The following is a 12,940-nucleotide window of genomic DNA, read 5'->3' as shown; positions in this document are numbered from 1 at the left end:
TTTTATTTTGCGTTTTTTTTGTGTGGATTTTGCTTTTTTTTTTAAGTGTTTAAAGCCTTTCATAGAGCACTCTGTACACTTGGCTATGTGTCAGGCAGAACCTGACTATGTAGTTTTGTTCTATTGCCCTGACAGCCAACACAAGGAGTTTTAACTATTTCTTGTCAATGGAGGAAGTTCCTTTTCTACTGCTTTTTCTCCAGTCTTCTGGAGAAATGTGGACATAAAGACTATRCACAAAGGTCAGTTTCAGTGGCATAATTCCTTTGTGTCACAGAATACAGCATAGTTGAAGTTAGAAGAGACCATTTCAAGCTGGTTGTCCAGGACCATGTCCAGATGACTTTTCAATATCTCCAGGAGGGGACATTCTACAACCTCTCTGGGCGACCTCTGCCAGTACTCAGTCTCTCTCACAGTAAAAGATTGCTTTCTGGTGTTCAGGAGGAATCTCCTCTGTTCCAGTTTGTACCCATTGCCTCTGGTCTCTCACTGGTCACCACTGAGAAGAGTCTGGCTCTGTCCTCTTTGMGCCCTTCCATCAGGTATTTGTGTATATTGGTGGCATCCCATCTGAGCCTTGTCTTCTCCAGGCTGACCAGCCCCAGCTCTCTCAGCCTTTCCTCACTGGCCAGATGCTCCAATCCATCATCTTCACGGCCTGTCTCTTTATTCTTTCCAGTATGTCCATGTCTCTCCTGTACTGGAAAGTTCAGACCTGGACACAGGATTCCAGGTGTCGAGTCACCAGAGCAGGGACTGAAAATTATTTTTGTTTAAACAACAGCAAAATATAAATGATGATGAAGTAATTTTCATGTGGCCATACACTAAAATCTTGCCAGGCAGCAGARGGAGCAGTGGCTCACTGTGGCCCTGAGTGACAAGGGCTCCACCACAGGGGGGAGAAAAAAAACCTGCAACCAGAACCCAGACAGGAGYAGGGCAGACAAGTTTGGGTCTATATAGGACCTTGAGATTGACACCTTCATCTAAAACTATTATTGTATTGACATAACATGCTGTATTCTACTGTTCTGTGTTTATTATGTAAATATATTTTAAAAAATACTCCCAAAAAAAARCTGCCAGTAATGCCTACAATCACCCAAAGTAGCATTGTGATTCTTAATTTTCTTGTGTATTCTGTTTTACTGTTTGGTATGGAGATGTTTGGGGTAAGGTGACTTTGTCATAGTGAGTTTTGATTCCTCATAAAAAGAAAAGTGAAGAATAGGAGAGACTCTGTCCAGAAATTATTCATACACATAAATTACAAGACTTTTACATACAGAAACAAGAACATAAAATGTACTCATCTTGGTATCAACCTTTTTTCTTTTTTCTCTCTTTTTCAAATGAAAACATGATAAAATTTATTTAAAATGAAAGCATATGAAAGCCTGCTGCACACAAGCAGATAAAGATAACAATCAAACATTTTGAGGTTTCAATCTGTGCTGGCCAGAAACTTGGACTGAAGATGACAGAAGTGAAGGAGACAAGGTGTTGTTATAGGTATTAGAGCAAAAGCAGCATTTTTTTCTCCCTGATGTCCTCTTCAAAAAACTCTGTAAGGAGAAGAAGAAGAAATGGAGTAACTAGAGCCAGGAAGGTCAGGCACTTKAAACAACACAAGAGACTCTGGATTAAGGAAGTGAGATATTTCAGGAAAATGAATCTGACACAAGAGGTCCACACTGATGAGAGATATACTAGGACTTCATGAAGGCAAGAAGTAATTTCAAAATGGGCAATAAATTGCTGCTGTTCCTAAAAAAAATCATTCACTCTGCTTCCATCATTGTCTGCTAGTCTTCACACACTCTTCCTGCTCTCAGTCCATTACCTTGCCAAAACCATTTTTCATTTTAAGCCAGCACACGACACAGTAGGGGTGAAAATGAGAGCCAGGCAAAAGGAAGGAGGTGTTAAGATTGCTGCCTTTGATGCTGCATGGCTTCTGTCCTGTAAGTACAGCCTGGGAGAAGCTGGGAGAGGAAGGTAAGGGGAATAGTAAAGGACATGAGATGCTGGAATGGGAAAAAAATGAGATGCAAAATGAGAGGTAACAGCTAGATTGAAAGACAGGCTGAAACAAAGGGGTACTGAAAAAGGCATAAGAAGTGCTTACACCAGTGCCTCAGCATTTCCTTGACGTCAGAAATAGTCCAGTAGTTAATGGAAAATGTTCCCGGTTTCTATGTGCTGTGTAATTCTGTTAAACTTCGAGAMTTTGCTTATTATCATCTACCCTGTTTTCTCAGAGAATTAAGTTCCGAGTATCACAATTTCCTAGCTTCGTGATGATCAATTCTTCCTGACAGTTAGTATAACTGGAAAAATTTATCAGAAGTATTTATGCCAAGAATTAAAAAAAAAAAAAAAAAAAAAAANAAAAAAAAAAAAAAAAAAAAAAAAAAAAAAAAAAATCTTATTAAAAATACTTAAAAGGTATCAAAAATGGGAACTCATTTTTCAAGATTTATCATTGGATTAAAATCTTCATGTGAAGCACACACATGATGTCAAATTAAGAGTTTCAGTTATTTCTGACTGACTGCAGGATAGACAGCACATGTAGACATGCTCTGGTTTCTCCTTGCGCATGTTTTACTCCTGTATTAACTCATATTGTTCTGACTCAGCTTCAGTAATGGAGTATTAATTTCCTCATGCCGCTCTGTGATACATTCAACAGTTGACTAGCAAGTGTTTTGGATTGATTCATTTGGCTTTGTTTTATAGAGGGTAAAAAACAGATTAAATTCAGAAGCTGATTTGGGCGTCTCTATTGTATACATACAAAGATGATGACTTAAAGGATTATCAGTAACAATCTAGTTCTGGCTCTTGCTACTTTTCCCATTGTTTGGAAAATGACCTTCAGTAAATGTATCTATTTTGCACAATATCTCCTTGGTKTTTTTATGCTTTAAGTCATTGTCTTCTAAAAACACAGAAGAAATGTGAAATAATTTTCCACTCCTTTACAAAGAAGTTTAGCCATTGTTTGTTTATCTGTTTAAAAGCATACAACAGCAGAAGTGGTCATTGAATTAGATGAATTTTTCCCATTGTATTGAGGAATTTCAGCACAGATTTAATGGTGCGATGTAACTCTATGATCACTTTGAATTAGGTCTAGATGAGCTCTTTGCACATAACTGTGAAATCAGGAAGTAGCACATAATGCCATAGCAAAAATTCACTGAAAACTTGGACTTCACATCTGCTTTTGAATACTGTCATCACACACTCAGTTAATATAAAAAGGTTATAAACATGGAAGCTAGCCATTAAATGAAAGGCATACAAGTGTGTCAGGTTTTGAGATCTTCATTCTGAAAACATGTGCTGCTTCTTTAAATTGCAGTCAAAATCTCCTCAATTAAGGTATGACATGCCCTTCTGGTAATTAAGTTTTCCAAATTATATTAATAGCATATGATTCTCTTACAGAATCACATGAGCCAACAACTTAGATCCTGAAGTATCATGTTTGAATTACAGGTTGTTAATTTAACTTCAATTAGAAAATCACGTTAATGTTCATGTCCAGTTTTAATGACATGAAGCCTTCAAAGCTTCCATTCATTTGGTTTTACTTATTCAGTAGTCAGATGCATTTAGATTTAAAGCTTATAAATCCATTATCACTTAGGGGCAGCAATATTAATCAGTTAAAAATCTGCTGTATATATTAAAAGCCTTTGCTCATTCAGATTGTAGTGTTTTCATTAAAATCTATTTTAAACTGATTAATAGGAATTTATGTATGAATTTGCTTATGTGAATGTAGATAACATTTAATGAAAGTAAAGCTCCCAAACATTTTACTTAGATAAGGAGTCAGCTTCTTGTAAAACCCAAGCTACTTAGCACAATAATCACATTATCATTTACTACACTTTAGCATAGTTAAGGAAGAAACTCTGGAGTGATTAATTTATGTCCTTTAATTTCTTTGCAAAGTAAATATTTTCACATTAAAAAAAAAAAAAAAAAAAAAAAAAAGCCAAAAACACCTGCTTTAATAGCCAACTCAAAATATAACAAATAAATCCATGTCTTACAGAAATCCATGTTTCTGGTAGCTGAAGGTATTACTTGATCACATCCTCCTACCCACATTTCAGAGGCATCTTGTGTAGAGAATAAAGTTTAATACAAATTCTTCCTAGAGACTTCACAGAATGGTTGCTAAATTGGGAAGGTACCTTTGGAGAAAATCCAGTCCAAACTTCCTATTCAAAGCAGGGGAGCGGGGCAACTAGGAAWCAGACTACTGAGGACTATGCTCTACTATATGTCTAACATCCCCTGATATAGCCTGCAAACCTCTCTGGTCAACCTGTTTTGGCCTATTTCATGGTAAGAATAAGTACTTGTATTTAGAGAGTTTTCTGTATTTCAGTATGTGCCCATTTCCCCTTGGTCTTTCACCAGACACCACTGAGAAGAGTCTGTCTCTATTTTGTTTTATTCTTCCCTCGATGATATAAATGAATTTGTAAGATGCCCTCAAACCTTTTCTTCTTGACATTAAATAGTCCCAACTCTCTTTAGCCTTTCCTCACGTATCAGATGCTCAGATCATTTTACCATTTCCATGGTTCTTTGCTGGATCTGCTTTGGTATGTCAACACCCAAAAGATGCATTTGGAAGGCTTTTCTATGCTTTCTGCAACATCAATCAATTTATGATYTTTTTTCCTAAATTTTCAACCATTTGAGTCTGAAGTGGCTTATTATTATTGAATTTTTAAAGCTAAGGTTTTGTTGCATGTGATGCTCCCAGAAGGCACAAGTTACCAAAACCGATTTTAAATCTTCATAAGTAACTTTATTTTGGTATTATTATTGTTCCAAATATTATTAGTATTTTAACAGAATATCCCAAAATCAATCTAAATCAGTGAAATATTTAGTTTTATACAACCTGATGTATACCTGCTAAGACCAGTTCCATGACCTGGACAAAATGCAAGTCCCACCACTTTTAAATCACCTCTCTTCTACTAGGGACACTGAAAGAATGAAATACACTGACATAGTGGGAAATAACAAATGTGTTAATATCTGTGATAACAATCCTACACTGTCAGAGACTTGTAATTGACCTTTGATGCCTCCCCTTTCACTAAATGTGCTTGTTATGTGCAGTATTATTTTTACTTAAATTATTCAGTAGTTGAAGGCATACCTCTAGTGAATTAAATTTCAAACCCCCAAATATTAATTTATGACAAGGATCACCAACTTTAGCTCAATTTAATTTCAAATCCCAAAGTGTGCATTGAAATTCCAATGAATATTTCTAGCACTAATTACTCAATTTCTATATTTATAAGGGAACTGGCACCTCATAAATATCACATTGTGCTATTATCTCCATATGTTCCTGTTCCCTCTAAATATAGCAAATCAGCAATTAGCACTAGAAATATTCATTAAAGTTTGAAGGTAGATAAATAACAAGTAGGAATGTCATTTATTTATTATAATTTACAAAGCAAAGAACATCTAAATGCTTCTCATTTGATTAATGTGCTACATACCACCAGTTACACTAAATGCTTCAACTGAACTAGCGCTAGATTAAATTCGTACTACCTCGTAAGACAATATGCTTAATGGCTTGTCTGTTTGGCATAGCACAACACCGTATTAAGTTTTTATTAGCCTCACCTCTAATATTAGGATTGCAAAACTTTGTAGAGGGACTCTTTTTTTCTCTCCAGGTCTAGGACTGTTTTTGTTGTTGTTGTTGTTGTTGTTGTTGTTGTTGTTGTTTTTTGTTTTGTTTTTTTTTTCCCCTGAACAGAAAACAAAACCGTGAAATGCGCTTGGGCTATCTTAAATGGGAGGAATGTTTCTTTTTTTGAGAAATCTATCAAATCATGGAATCTGTGAGCCACCTGTACTGAGAGCTTAGTCAGACTGGAAGGTGCAAACTGAGGAAATTGGCTTCATTATACAACATAATCTCTCCAAAAGAAATTCTTCTMATAATTTTTGTGCCATGAATACTCTAGCTCATTTCTCTTTGCACACACTAACTGCTGCATATTTGGTGCTGCACTGCTTGCCATATAGAGCAGATGATATGAAAAGTTTTCCAAGCCTGTCCAGATACCAATCCTAAGTATTAAGACAATGGAGTACTTATGTCTCCCTTTGTACCAAAACTTAGGGCAAGTGAAAAGTMAAAACATGTAAAAAACCCAATCAACTAGGGAATCAACACTATTAAGCTGCCTTTCCTAGTCTGAACCCTTTTCTTTACTGTGCTTTGATTATGACTTGGATGTCTTTCCACATAGCCTCAACTATTAGTGATCCATTAGAAATATGAAATTACTCTTCCCTAAGCAATTCTTTAAACATGTACTCAACAGAAATATTGAAAAGAAATATTGATTTTATAGGTTCTGAAAATAAATTATTTTTAATGGCAATAAGGACAAAGAATCATTTAGAAAATCCACTGTAATATCAGAATGTTTTTTAAACTCTCTTTAGGTTTCTTTTCTCTTTTTGCCAGTGTTAGGGCTTAGCATGCATATATTCACATGAGGAAATAATTCCTATTTAGACAAGTTTCCAACTCCATTATCCAGCTTCTTGAAATGGCATATAGCTTTTTTACTAGACCTGACTTTTTTCTGTGTGTGTGTGTTGTGAGAGACTTAAAAATCACAATTTTCTCAAACAGTGATAAGATCACCTAAGGACTTTGCCTACTATGGCAAACTGTGCAAAGAATCAACTGCTCGTCTGCAAGCACCTCTCCTCTCCCGAACAWGCCTCTTCAAATACCTGGAATTTTGGACAGAAAGTTAAGCCACCTGAGAGGAACTTGAGATAAGATAAAGGTGGTGCTGTTGTCCAGTTATCTCAGGTCTAAGGAGAGGTTAACAAGGCTGGTAGAGAAGAATGTGCCCACCAGGAAAACCAACCCAGCAGCTGAGCTGAAAATCCCCTCTGGCCAGGTCCAGGGGGGAAGGGTCTCTGTGTGAGACCAGAAGAGCAGAACAGAGATCAGGAAAGTATGACTAGGTCACAGCAGAAACTCAAGTTTAGGTTTTTTTTATGTTGCTTAAGAATAATACCAGCTTTGCTATAGATGTCTCTCCTAAATTTATCTTCATTTTAGGTGCAATTTACTTTAAGTTTCTGGAGYGATACTTTACAGCACATATCTGATAAAGCGTGATACTTGCATAAAGCAAACATTTCCATACAGTGATTTTATTTCTATGACTTATCAATCTTGTACAAGTACTCTTTATATTCACAACAGATATTCTCACCTCAGCGACTGAGATTGTGTGATGAGCTTAGCATTTTGAAGTAGAACAAGCAGAAAAACTTACAAAATGGAGGAAGTTTAGACACTTAGTACCAGACTGTGAAGCTGATCGTATTTAAAGCAGGTGTTGCCAACAGTTTTTCTGGTTGAACCGGGAGCACCTAACCCAAAGGAATGCTGGATATGCATACAGAAGCTTTGGGGTACGGAATGGTGCATGGGCTTGTAATGTATTGCAACAGCATTCCTTAAAAATAAGAATGAACCTTGGTAGAGTTTAGCATTACAGCTTCAAAAGGAGTAAATACGTGGAAGCATTGTGTAACTTCCACCTTAACGAGTACTTTATGTGGATTTAGAGAGAGTATTTCATTGGGCATCGGATAAGACTGGCCCTTGACTTTGCTTTATATTTATTGTCTTTTTTAATGCACTGCTGAAGGTGAATAGATGTCCAGAATGATACATTAGCTAATGTCTAAATGTATTCATTTTGAGACATTGAAGGGCAGTTCTTCAAATGCAGCTGGACAGCAGGAAAATAAATGACGGAGTTCTCAGAGTGTCACTTAAAATTTCATGGCTGTCAGTCATCAGAATAAATTGTGGTACGTCTATAAAGAGGACCCAAATTATATATGTAACAGGAAAGCTGGTTTTCTATTTTGGCTCTTAAATTAGAAACAAAAACGAAAAATGTTTCCATAATAACTCTCATTATAACATTTATATATATAAGAGTCATCTGCACAAAGCTCCTCTCTGAGGGCTTTAAGTATGAGTGCTCATGTTTAAAATAGTGTTTCGAGTCCATTACATAGTTTAATTATTATTAATTGGTGTATTSTCTCATAATACATGATGAATTAAACTTGTTTCGTCATGATTCAATAAGAAGATTAAATTAAATCTTTTAATTTTCAATCACTTATATTATTACTGGCAGCTACCAGATATTGCTTTTACTCTAGGTGCAATAGTAATTACATTAGATCTCACAGACGATTACAGTCCTACAGGCTGGGTGTGCTGGAGTTCCTGAGACAGTCAGAGGATTCAGCAACAATTAACCTGAAGGTTTCCAGCAGCCCCATGCTATCCCTGACCAGCAGTTACCATAAAGGGGAAGGTGCTGCGTCATTCTGCGTCATAGAGATTTTCTGGAAAGGTTTCGTGTGCAAATGTGAAGGAAGAGAAAGATGTATGAGGGAATGGTGAAAAATATGTCAGAAGGCCAGTAATGTTTCAGGAAAACATCTGTACTAATTTCAGCTGTCAGAAGGAGGTGATGTGGAGAGACACAGTCTTGACAAGTCCYGAGACCTTAAGGTGTCAGATTAATAAAATGCCCCTTAACTTTATACTGGTGGAGGGAAAATCAAAGGTACTRCTTCCAAAATAAAAATCAAAGGGCTACTTCCCTTAGCATACTACAGACCCTTTCTAACCAGTAGTCTATGACTTGGATCATAACCTTTGGTTTTTTTCTGTGCTCTTGATTGTTGTGACTGTGTAAACACACAAAATTGAGTTAATGTTCCTAGAGGGCAATGTTGATAAAGATATTTAGGCTTATATAGCAATTGTATAATAATTCTGTTTTGAATTCTACAGCTTCTTTCTAGCACAACAAGTTTCTAACAGGAAGTTCTTAGCAATGTTAATGTAGAACTCTTGAAAAAATATTTTAAGCCTTAATTAGAGCTTTGAAAAATTACAGCTTTAAGTWAAATATGCTTAGCTTTCATCTTTCTGCAGAAACGTTCAGCTCTGAAGTAATTCAGCTGATTTTCAGTGCTCATTTTAATAGCAAACCTATTATCATGTCAGTCAGGACTTTCATGTTTTCCTTCCTTTTAAGCAAAGAAAACACTCCAAATTAGGTCTACTTAAAATATTGACCAGAAAAGGTGTATTAAAAACTTGAACAATTGCCGTTAGTACTAAAAGGTTTATCTTAAAATTTTCCAAAGTTATTATTCAGAAAAACAAAACTTCATTTGAGCACATCAGAGGCTGTAGGGAATACAGTGTTGAACTATTTATTCCCGGTAAAATTAAAAGACAAAACAAAACCCTGCTATTTTTTATTTCACTTTCATTACAGTGAACACTTATACCCAATTGCGCTAGGTTTTGATACTCTCTTGTCAAAGTAAGTGCAAAGCAGTGTTGCTGATTTTATCACACAATCTGATAAAATGAACAAAATTGTACTACTGTACTATAGTAGTATCTTTTTTTTCAGGATTACTCACGATTTTGTACAACTAAAATTGTGGGGTGAATTCATGTTTCCTTTCTGATCTATGAGAAGGAACAGAGGTATGTTCTAATCTTAGAATAATTATTAGGGGATTATGTCCTAACCCTGTGATGAACTTTATTTGGAAAGAGAGTGGACGGTCTAACCTGAGTCTAAATAAGTGTTTAGGCAGATGATTAAGAGCATAGATTTGCTTATTTTTCAAATCTATGCTTACATAGTGTGCTGCTTTGGGTTCCAGCAACTGGAAAACTGAAGAGTAGCAAACCCTTTAATATTCTCTCCTTAAGGAAACACTTTGTTGCCAAGGAATTTTATTTCATTTTTAAATACAATATTCACTTTTTGCCTTTGAAACACTGCTTTTAGATTCAAGTTTGGAAAAAAATATATATGTTAAAGTTAATGGGCATCTCGGGTATGCTTTTAAATCTTGATTTTCATCAACTTTGCCTCATGGGCTGGCTCCCCATGACTCTGGCAAACATTCTGGTTTGCATTTTGCTTTTGTTTGTTGCAGTGAACTTTTAGAAGAATATGTGTCTGACTGAAGAATGCAAACTGATAGATGCCAATTCATGAACTGGTACATGAGTAAMAAACATTTTACAATGCAGGTACAAGACATTTTACAAAATATCAGAAATTTGGATCTGATCCTCTTTTCTAATTGCAAGGAGAAATTTTAGTGGAAGGAAAATACGTTCCATGTGGCTCAAAAGAAAAATATAAGAGGTAGTAAGGCTTAATATAAACTCATGTTTAATTCTGCTCACACGGATGACCATTCTACCATTTTTATCACTGACAGTGGCCAGGGTAGATGCCTAAGGAAAGAGGAGACAGGGCAATTGCATAGTAATASTTTCCCAGGTCCCAATTGTGCAGATGCAAGCACTTTCTGACTTAAGAACTTCCTGAGGTCATATCCCTGTTGCTGTTTTAATATCATTAGTAATTTTTTTCCCTCACTGAATGTATCTAATTGTTTGGGCTGAAGTTCCCAATGGTTTCAAAAGGTTATGGCTCAAAGGCATGGTCAGAGAATTTACATAATAACTACACACACTTACTTTGTCTAAGTATGTCCTGGATTATTAGGAACAAAGACAGATTTAAAACAAAAAGGAAGGTGTCTACTTCTAACAAGACAAAACCATCTTATTTGTTCAAGACCATAATCTAGAGCTAAGAATCAAATAGCTGGTGCATAATATAATTTGAATTCCTTTTACCTGACAAGACTTTTTTGGGAAGGAGAACCTTAGTTATTCTTGCCTATATCCTCAGTGGAATCCAGAGCAAAATGGAAATGGGGACATTCAGCTGAAAGATTTTTGCATACAAAATAAATGGCAAAGTTTTAAGGGCACAGGCATTTGAATACTATAATCAAAATGTCATTTAATGCAAATTCCAAAAGTAGTATCAACAGAGAATTATAAACTTGACAGTGAAGTGCCTTTCATGAATAAATAGTTAAAGAAAGGTTAGGATATTGCTGTCTCTATCATGCTTCTGTTTGCTCTTCAGAGTTCCTGCTATGCCAATTTGGTATAAATTGGTCGGTAGTGCTGCAAACCACTTTTTCTTTAGCTACAGGCCACCAGTTTTCAGTTCTTTGTATATATCCAAATATCTCCATTTTCTTCTTAAAATGGAGAAATAACCATCCATGGAAAATTACACACTCAARAAATTACACTTAGCCATTAAAGAATATTCAGTCAAATTCCTTTAAGTGGGAAGTGAAAGGGATTTTATTCTTATATTTTATAAAGTGTCTCTTATAAGATTGGAAAAGCAAAGTAGACCTGTCTTAGTTTTCTGACAATATATTCATTGATRAAGGACAACATTAAGTTTCATCTGTGTTGAATTTTCTTCATTGGACAAAAGACAAAATGAATCATAAAATCATAGAATCATTTAAGTTGCAAAAGACCATTAAGATCATTGAATTCAATCATTAACCTAACACTGCCAAGTCTACCACTAAACCATGTCACCAAATGCCACATCTACACATATTCTAAATGCCTCCAGGGATTGTGACTCCATCACTTTCCTGAGCAATCTGTTCCAGGGCTTGGCAATCTKTTTGGTTAAGAAATTTTTCCTAATATCCAATCTATACACACCCTGGCACAACATGAGGCCTTTTCTGCTTGTCCTGTCAGTTGTTCCTTAGAAGAAGAGACTGATAACCACGATACTACAACCTCCTTTCAGGTAGTTGTAGAGAGCAGTGAGGTCTCTCCTCAGCCTTTTTTTTCTCCATGTTAAATAAACCCAGCTCCCTCAGTCTCTTCTCAGCATTCTTGTGCTCCAGACCCTTTACCAGCTCCGGTGCTGTTCTCTGGAAACACTCCAGCACCTCAATGTCCTTCTCATACTGAGTGAAACAAAATTGAGCACAGAATTTGAGTTGTGACCTCTTTAGTGCTGAGTACGGGGCAAGATCAGTGCCCTGGTCTTGTTGGCCACACCATTGCTGGTACAAGCCAGGATGCCCTTGGCTTTTTTGGCCACCTGGGCACAGCTGGATCCTGTTCAGCCAGCTGTTAATCAACCATCCTTCTCTGCCAGGCAGTTTCCAGCCTCTCTGCCCCCAGCCTGCAGCTCTGCCTGGGGTGGCTGTGACCCAAGGGTAGGGTCTTGGCTTGTCCTTGTTGAACCTCACACAGMTGGCCTTGGTCCATTGATTCAACCTCTCCTGAGCTTCAGAGTCCTTCCTGTGTGCCCTTCCATGTGAGATACCTTGCCATGCCCTCACTGACTTACCACATCCTGGTTGCTAGCACTTTCTTTTATGTGCAGGTGCGGGTTGTGAGCAGACAGAATGAAAAATTATGAACTGCATTTTTTTTTTCAAAACAATTGACAAATATTTCTGTAGATCACTCTAAGAAATTGCCAGGCTTTTTTTTTTTTATTTTTACAAAACCAAAACTGTGAAAAAAAGTTAGTTCCAAAAGTTATTTTGATAAATTTCAAGTTGGAGGAAAAAACACACAAACATACATAAAAATGTTGTGAAGTCTGTTATTTGGTGCTATTTCAAGCTTCATGAAGTGATTAAAGCATTTTGAATAAGTCTGAATAGCTTAAAAATAATTAAATTTTAATATTTATATACATCCACAGCTTTTCATTATCTTAAAAAAGCAAATAAAGAAATTGAAAAGTGAGATTTTTTTTTTCCATCCTTGTATAAGCGTAGCCTCTTCATGGCTCCCCTGTTTAAATATTACAAACCATGCTTCTGTTTGAAGATGAATGTGGTTATCTGTAGTTACTGAATGGCATTACATTAATCAGAAGACAGAAAGCAATGTTTTTTCCCACCAATGGCATAT

The sequence above is a fragment of the Malurus melanocephalus genome, unplaced genomic scaffold (assembly GCF_030028575.1).
Source record: "Malurus melanocephalus ecotype Western Australia unplaced genomic scaffold, MMel_1.1 scaffold_156, whole genome shotgun sequence".
Taxonomy (NCBI): Eukaryota; Metazoa; Chordata; class Aves; order Passeriformes; family Maluridae; genus Malurus; species Malurus melanocephalus.
This window is presented reverse-complemented; position numbering follows the sequence as displayed.